The sequence below is a fragment of the Leptosomus discolor genome, chromosome 3 (genome assembly GCF_034619465.1).
Source record: "Leptosomus discolor isolate bLepDis1 chromosome 3, bLepDis1.hap2, whole genome shotgun sequence".
Lineage (NCBI taxonomy): Eukaryota > Metazoa > Chordata > Aves > Leptosomiformes > Leptosomidae > Leptosomus > Leptosomus discolor.
The window spans coordinates 53,107,853-53,116,937 of record NC_141393.1 but is presented as its reverse complement, the minus strand read 5'-3'; positions in this window follow the sequence as shown (position 1 = coordinate 53,116,937).

Genomic DNA, 9,085 nt, shown 5'->3' with positions numbered 1-9,085 from the left:
GCCCCCTTTCCTTATCCCTGCGATAATGTGCCGACTGTGTTACATGCACCCTTTTTTGTTGTTGTTGCGTTCTTTGGGAAAAGAAAGAGTCCTGCTTTGTCTTGTATATAGTTTATAATGTTGACAGCACCCATCACCTGTGTGTTACTGTCAGTGTTACAGAACTGTGACCTCTTTTGCTTTTATTCCCTCTTCCTTCTCAATTTTAGTAGCTAGTATCAAAGTTACAAATCAGCCATCCTCCTGACCTCAGCTCGTAGCTAGTTGCTCTTTTTGGGTTGGCATCCTACAGGAATTTATGAAAAGAGAAACAATTGTGCACTTCACCGCTCCACTTCTCCCTTCTCTATTAAAGCTAATTTTGTAACAGCTGGGAAACTATATGAAGGTGAATTTCCTGTTTAAGCACTTCCTATAAGGCAAACATTTTTCATTTACTTTTAATAGCACTTGTTTCAAGACAGAGGACAAAATATTGGCCAAACGCCACTGGCTGGGGAGAAAAAGGAAAGCCAAATTCGCAGGATTATTTTTGATGTAGACTGTTTCCTCTTTGATCTTCAGTGAAGTGTAAACTCCTCTATTTACAAATTACAAGGTTTTCTTTTTGGAGAGCATTTTAGTCTAACTTTGACAATAGAGAATAATAAAAACTTTGTATGAACTCCTGGTATGTTCATACACCATGAATTATATGGTTCTTTGACAAAAACTTGATTAATGCAAGCTGTGTCTAGAAAAAAGCTCTGATTGCCAAATTCTACCCTCAAGCCCTGCAGCTTCAGAAACTGGTTAGGAAGTGAAAATCTAAGAAGTGAAAAATGCTGAAATGCTGGAGGCAAAGAAGGTGATAAGCAGGGGCTTTGTATTCTCTTTGTATTCACTGGAGCTAAGGGGGAATACATAAACTTGCCAAAAATGCAGGGTTTGCAAGTAACCAAAATTCACCAGGTTCAAAATTATTTCAGTGAACAGCTTCAGCTTTGTTTCATTGGAATGACCCACCATTCAACCTAGGGTGGTTTTCTTTGTTGAGAAGCAATGTTTCTGCCAACTCAAATCACATTTTTTTTGCCAAACCAAATAAATCCTTTGAACCCACTACTGTTATCCTGAGCATTAGGAAGGGATGATATCCAGATCTAATCTCTAATATCACCTAGGACCAAAAAACCCAGACTGACTCTGTGGCAGGTGCTAGGTTTGAATCCCAAGGGTGTTAGTCAGGCCTGCCACTAACACACTGGGTAGAACTGTGCTAATTCACTGCAGATGATCAGCTGGTCCATACTTGATTTAACTGTGAAGTGTAGACCCATAGCCTATGGCCCTCCTTGCTCCCACCTTGGATCATACCAGGGCAGAAACCAGGGGTCAGATTTCCTCTTTAAACATGGGGGGAAGGAGTGTTTTCTCTAGTGCTCTGCTAGTGCTTCTTGAAAAAGCATCTAACACCTGCAAATAGAGATGTAAGAATAGCCAAGTTTGATGGGAAATAGTGTTTTATCCCTCACAAAGTTGTAGCAAAAGCAGATCTCCAGATGGGGCAGCTCATCAACTGCACCATCTTCCAAGGAAAATGGAGCATCTTCCCTAAATATTTCTCTTGTGCCAAATACTTCAGTTTTGGGGGGTTCTCTCCTTTTTTAGTTTTCCTCACTTTGTCAAATCAGTCCCCATGACCGGCAGAATTCTCCACTTTGCCAAAACCGAATGTATTCATAGGAAGTAGATTTTTGGCTGCCAATTTCAAAGGAGCCTGATTAAATTTAAACCACCAAAGTACATTTACTGTCTCCAAAAAGATTATTTGAAGGTTCCAACGTTCATTTTTTGTAGTCTGTCACCCAAATGAGGGACACCAGAACAAAGCTTTAATTTTTCTTCTCTTCCTTCCTCAAAAAGCTATATTCACCTTTATTTTTTCTGTCTGTTGCTAATCTCATTTAGAGATTATGTACATTTGTAGATTGTGGAGTTGATTTGCCAGAGCATAGCAACTGCAAATTTAGTTAATGCCTCTTCTGATGTTGTTCCCTAGTGCCGGTCTAGACTGAGCTGATGAAGTAAACAAGGGTGGTAATTGACAGGGAGATCAGATCTGAACTTCAGCTCTTCTTTAGATAATAAAAGGTGCCAATGAAACTGCAACTCGTGTCAGTGAATATTTCAGGCAGAGAACAGAGGGTCTTAGTCATTCTTGTAACACCTCAGGTAAGACGGGCATCTCTGCCCGGGGCAGCCTGGGCACCACAGGGCTGGAAAGCGTGACATCAGCTCAGATTAGGGCAGATACAGCTATACCATAGGTCATGATGATATCACAGCATCCTCCACAGGAAGTTCAAAACATGTGGATCTATGCCCTACTTCTGCAAGGCAGGGACAGGGAGTGCAGGAGATAAGCTCGCTTGATCCAGCACTACATTTGTCATGATCCTCTGTAGGGAGACAAGACCTTCCCCACTGAGCCACAGAGGGAAACTCTTCCCTGTGCCTCGGTGCAAAAATTAATTTTAACATTTACCATCTTCACACATCTGGGCCAACCCTGGTGCCTGACCCCCTTCATCCCCCTTAGTATTGCTGACAGCCTCACAGCAGGCTTGGAGCAGCTACTGGGAAGTTCCCAGATGGAGCATCTGGCATGCCATTAAAGCCACAGACATCAGGATGAGGCCAGCACAGCTCAGAAAGCAGGTAGAGGAGACATCTAGATCCCCATCAGTCCCTAGGGATGTCTGTTCCACCCTCATCTGCCTCTGCATGGTGCAGCAGCTGACCAAGGTGCAGCTGGTCCTCGACCAGGGCATGTGAATATTTCTTATGATGTGGAGAATATTTCTCCATTCTGAATCAGGATGAAATTATCTAAAATTAAAAAAAAAAAAAAAAAAAAAAAATTGTCTTAAATATATAAGCCCCTGAAGTATTTTATGCCAAGTTTGGGTTTTATCTTCTTATGGTCAAAATTAAATATCCACAATGGCAGTAAGCTGACACGTAAAGCCAAAATTGATTTGGAAACGCAAAAAAGCAAGAATTCAGGCTCCTGGCTTGCAAAAGTTTAATTATAAATTATCTGTCAAAACTGACTCTCTTCTACACATTGTTTTAATGCCTTTAGGTTTTGGGGCTTTTTGTGACCAAAAAAATTAAAAAAAAAAAAAAAAAAAACACAGGGAGAAACTCCCCATCCAATTCAAGCCTGTGTATGTAGTGGAAAGACCAAAGACAGCAATTCTGCATCACTCCTCTTTGAACTTTATAAACCTGAACATTTTTTGAGGTAGGAAAACCTCCTGCAAATCTCCCCTGATTTGCGATGTGAGGTCTGCTCATTCCCTTTCCTTCCACCAGCTCCAGCTATTCAGGAAAATGAGGTTGTTGATGGAGTCTCTGAAACAAAATGGAATGAGGTTCCCCTCCCTTCACTGTGCAGGCAGAGATCTGATGCGTTTTAACAAACTCTGCAGTTGGATGTAACGCAGTTTCTTCCATCACAAGCATAAAATGCCTGGAGTGTAACCCAGAGATCCTACCTTGTCCGATAGATGAACTATTACAGGGGAAAAAAAAAGCTATCTGCCTTTTCTGGATCCTGCACCAACCTGGTGCCAGGGCAGGGCATCACTGGTACAGTTTCAGCCACAGGGAGATCAATGAAAAAAGAGAAGCAATATTTTGTGTTTTGTAATTCAGATGATCAAGTTTTTTAATGCATGAAAGGAATACCAAAAAATGCACAGCATGGCACAGAGGCTGGGAAAAATATACACAAGACCTTTAAAAATAGTGATGGAGAGACTGGAAAAAAAATCTCACTAATCCCTATTTTGAAATAGGTTATGTATCTGGAGATTTCCTCTGCCAGTCTTTTCCTCTTCCTATGGCTTTGCTTACATTGCTTCTCCTTGGTGAACCAGCTATGGCTCCAAACCCTACTTACCGAATTTTTAAAGGTTTTAGCTACAGTCCTTGCAGGATCAGGGCCCAGGAGAAAACAGGTCACCATATTCAGGGTAAGAGTTTGCAGTTAAATTTCTTCTACTTTGCAAGAGAAGTCTGATAGGTATTAATAAAATAAAGAAGGTATTTAAACAGTGCAGGAGAAATACTAAATACTACCAGTGAGAAAAGATTCAGTAATGATGCTGGGAGGCAGAAAGGGAACCTCTTTTTTCCATTTTTTCTTCTTTTTTATTTTTTGGCTAACAAGTGGAAATATCCTTGATGGGGAATATGGGAATAAAGAAAGGGAGAGGTTTTGCCTGTATTTCCCCACCAAAAATCATAATTTGCTGTGTAGGAAACACAAAAATTCTCCCAAACATGAAAATAATCTTCAACAAGAAGATTCCCCCAACATGTCATTTCTCATTTAGGTATTTCTCATTAGGTATTTCACTGTGTGAAGAATTTCAACCAGCTCTAGGTTTCTGCTGCCACCACAGCCAGCCAAAGAGATACTCGTCTTTGCTGCTGAAATAGCAAAGTGGGTGGACACAGGAAGGAACTGAAGCTATTTCTGTCCCTGTGTGCCACATGTAGTACTTCCATCGACACGAAAATTTTGAGCATTTTCAAGACACTTCTGAAGAGTTCATATGTAAAGGATTAAACAAACTCTGTAGGAAGGAAATGCAAATTCAAATTCACCATATTCTATTAGTTTAATTACAGTAGCTATGAAACATAACTCAATTAAGCTTGAAAAAAGTCAATTACAGAACTTTCCTGCTGTTTTTTACAAGCTGTGTTGATTTTTCTTTTCCTCCCTCCTTACCCCCTCCATGTGCCCCTTGCTGATTTTTTATGATCTGTTCTAGAACAACATAATACAACTCCTGTTTTTCCTATTGAGTGAAAAAAAACCTGTTTCTCTGAGTAGGTCTGCTCTCAGTCCAAATCCGTAGCTTTGGGATAAGAAAAAGTTGATGCAATAAACAAACAAACAAACAAACAAACAAATTTCCAGCAAAGCAAGATCAAACAAACTAAAAAAGTCCCCTGCTCTGATGTGTGTGTGCAACTTTCCCACCATGTTACAAAACAGCCCAATAATGATTAACGTCCTCTGTTTTCCATGGACTTTACAGACACTCTGTTTCATTCCCAGCTGCACAGATAGCAGTGTCCACGTTGTCCCCTGCTTCCTCAGCTGCCTGGGGAAGAGATGCAAAAGCTGAGATGATAATGTCACCTCTGCTGTATGTAGGGGCCTCTTATTAATGAAGGCTCTCATTAATGCCGCTGATGAGCATGGTATCAGGACCTTGTGCAAAGTTCAGGACACGTCCCAGTTCATGCAATCTCACTGGTTCCAGAAGAACCTGCTGGGACTTGTAAAGTAAGACCCAGACAGAAAAGTAAGACCCTCATCACTGCTGTAATGCTGTAGTGGAATAATTGCACCAATTTCAGTGGAGCAATACCACAGCTAAGGACAAAATTTAGCCCCCAAATTAAATTGTAAAAAATATTTGTCATATACTAACAAAAACATACTTTTTTTTTTTTTTTTTTTTTTTTAATAGTCTGGACCTCTGCAAAAGCTCTCTAAAACAGACACACATTAAACCCGTAGCAAGTTACATAGCCCTACGAATGGCCAAAGCCTTTTCTAACTGCTCTAGCAATTGAGCGGGGTCATCTCATACAGCGGAACTTTAGATGTGTCTGTGCAATGGAAAATGACTTTTTGGTTTATTTTCTCATGCCAGGAGGCAATCAATTTTATTTTTTTTTCCCAGCTTTTGATCCAAGGTGTACTGTTAACTCCAAAGTGTAACTGTGTTTGTGTGTCAAAACCTATCTTGCAAAGGAACAAAGGCTTTTAAAGGAGAACAAAAAGGAGATCAAACTAATATGCTGTACAGATCACCGTCAAATTGAGCTGTAGTGTAAGACCTTGTGCTTTAGAACTCACTATCAAGGAACTCAAATGTGTATCATATTTATTTATTCTGGTAGATAAAAGAAATAAAAAAGAAGAGTTTATATTCATTTCCGAAAAGCTGCAGCATGATGCTATGTACCAGTTGTGCCAGTCCTGCTTTCTGTAAAATTATTGCCTGTTTTCATATTCTGCTAATAAAAAAGAAAAAAAAAAATCAAGGAAAATTTATTTTGCGAATCCTTCCTTAGCAGCTACCTGAGCCAATTTGCAAGGGTGTTAATGCAAGCAGGCCGAACTGTTTGTACCTGAGTTGTGTTACTGATGGGCTGCAAGGTATTTTCTAGTGCAGAAAACCTCAGCACAGAGTGTGGTTCAAGTAAGAGTGCCCACACTGAAACCCATGCTCCCCTGCCTGGCCCCATGGCACCACCACACACCAGCTGATGGTGGTGAGTGCCATTGCCTGTCAGCCGGGGAGGCTGTGACCGTGCAGAAAGGTCTGCACAAAAAGGTGTAGAATATCAGCTTCTTGCTTTTGGGGTCACTATCTCCAGCTGGGGTGGCAGGTGAAAAGTCCCCTTTGGCTGCAAGATGCTGAAACCATTGCTGCAGCACCTTGTGCAAGGCAAGCATAGGGGGTCTGCTCTCTCGTCATCTTCCAGCACAAGCCATGAGACAAATTCATGCCTGATGAGGTGATGATGGGAAAGACTTGACCAGAAAGCTTGTCTTTAAAGGCAGCAGTGCAGGATAAATTTGACCATTCTCAAATGATTGGGACTTTCATGCAATTTTGGGGATGCTTCTGTTCTTTTGACGAAAGACCTGTCCCCTTTCCTAGGTCTAGCCATGATAGGCTGTGCTCAAGAAGATGGCAGAGAAGCTCTTACAAAGCTTGTTCCTCTACCATGCTGCTCCCTTGGTGTTAGCTTGAACATCACTTAGATGGTGAAACTTCTGTTTAGGCAAGATATTGCTAGTGATGTCATGGCCTTTTCATCTTGGCTACAGGCCTAATTTGATGCCTAGTGAAGCTGATGGAAAAAAAAAATTATAAATTTATTGAGATTTTCCTGAAGTCATCTGATAACAAAGCTCTTGAAAAAGAATTAAATTACTCAATTTCAGAATGTCATCCCCCACCAACGTGACTTCCTAGTTTCTTTTCCCAACTGTAGAAACATTGCAGAGGAAAAAACATAGTAGAGAAAAAGTCATTGGGGAGGAAAATCAAGTACATTTGTAATAACGATTAATAACTTTTCTGACATTCTCAAGAAAAGTGACTTTCTCTTAAAGCAAGGCAGAGAGCCAGGAACAGTGGGAATATCAGCAGAGCCTGGGAACACCCCTGCCTGCAACACTTTTAGTTCTAATTTTTTTGACCGTGTTCCATCAGTGTCTTTGAGTACCGTTTGATTACATGCACCCAAACTATCAGTCAGCCACAATTGTCCTAGACTGCAACCATTGCTAGTTTTTTCCACAATAAGGGGAATATTAATCACTAGATCTCCTTTTTCACTGCAGTTACAGTTTTGGTTTGAATATTAAAAAGCCTGTGGGTAAGGAGTGCCTGTGACCTTTAAGGCTACCAAATAGCTAAGTCAATTCCTGCCTCCACCAAGAGAGAGATGAACAGATGAGCTACGATCACGTCCTTGCACATGGTTACCTGCAATTAACAATAAGACCTGATTTTTCCCCTCACACAGGTCGATGAGGTAAAGTCAACCCCCTGCTAAAACTGGAACCCAAACTTGCAGGAAGTTTAAGGTGATGTTTTGGCCTTAAAGACCATGTCCTAAAGTTATCAGGAGGTTTGTTCCAGAAAAATACAATGTGAAGGGAAAAATAAGATTTGAAAGAGCTCCAGAGCTCAATATTAAATGCACATGTGGCATTTTGATCCATTTCCATAAAGCATAACATAATATTTGCTAAAGAAGGAGGAGGAGGAATGGGGAAAAAAAGACCACAGTTAATATTTTCCTTCGGATCCCCCATTTGCTGATTACTCTGCAAGCTGTGTAATTGGGTGTCTCTGGCAATATGATGAAATGTGCCACAAACATCAAAAAATGGTGCTATATTAAATCTGCTTTTCATAATCTCTTCTCATTTCCCAGACCTGAGACATTTTATTCAATTTTTCCTGACTAAGTTGATATGTAAAGCCATATAAACATATCAATGCAAATAAACACATATATATTTTTCAAGTGCTCATCGAAATGCACTCATTACAAAGATTTGCATCAAGGCTCTCTCACATCACTGTTAGCCAAAGAAACTACTTTTTTTTTAATATTGCATTATGTTTAAGAATAGTTTATGGAGCTACAGGCTACTTCTTTGTATTTCATGAACAAGCCCAACTCTATCTATCATGTTTCAGCCTTATCTTACCTGATTAGAAAATCATTTCCCTATTTGCATTAAGGGCAAAAATCTATGCAAAGTCACCGTAATGTTATTCAAGCCCTGGAACAGCAGTGAAGATCCTATTACACACTGGGGCTGGCTCTGTTTTCAGGAGCTGCAAGTCCAGAAGGGACCATGCTGGTCTTTTATTTTAAGCTGCTTCAAGGCGCATGTCAGAGAAGCCTATCTTGCTTTTGACAAAGCAAATATTGATAATGTTTAAGTGACTTAAATACCTGCAACTTTTGTCCGTATATCACTTGAGGCTTTTGCTTACATTTGACTTAGTGTCTTCAAGATTTGTAGCCCCTTTTTGGATGAAGACTGGATTTTTGCTCAGCCCTGGGAAATTATTCAGCTCCATTCCTCTGGTCTCTCCCACTGCCAGGTACCGTCAGTCCAGCATCCCCAAGAAAGCACGGCTGCCCAGTGGGATGTAGTCCAGCCTCCCTGGTGTCAGACTGCAGCCAATCCTTTGCCTTTTGCAGCTGATGGAGGAAAATATTTTCATTCCTGTACTGGCAGGATAGTGTCCCAATGCAGAAGAGGTAGGACTGCATCTCATGTACACAAGGCTTACCAGACTAGACCCAGAGCCTGGAGGGTGTTTATCTGTCTGACTTCCACAGAAACCAACAGATGTCAGTGAAATAGTTCTCTCCAAGCCCTAATTCACCAAGGACTCATCCAGACAGTTCAGTCAAGACCTGCTGTGAGTCCTAAACTCACCTCCATGTTGCAGGACTAGAAGCAGGGTGTCTG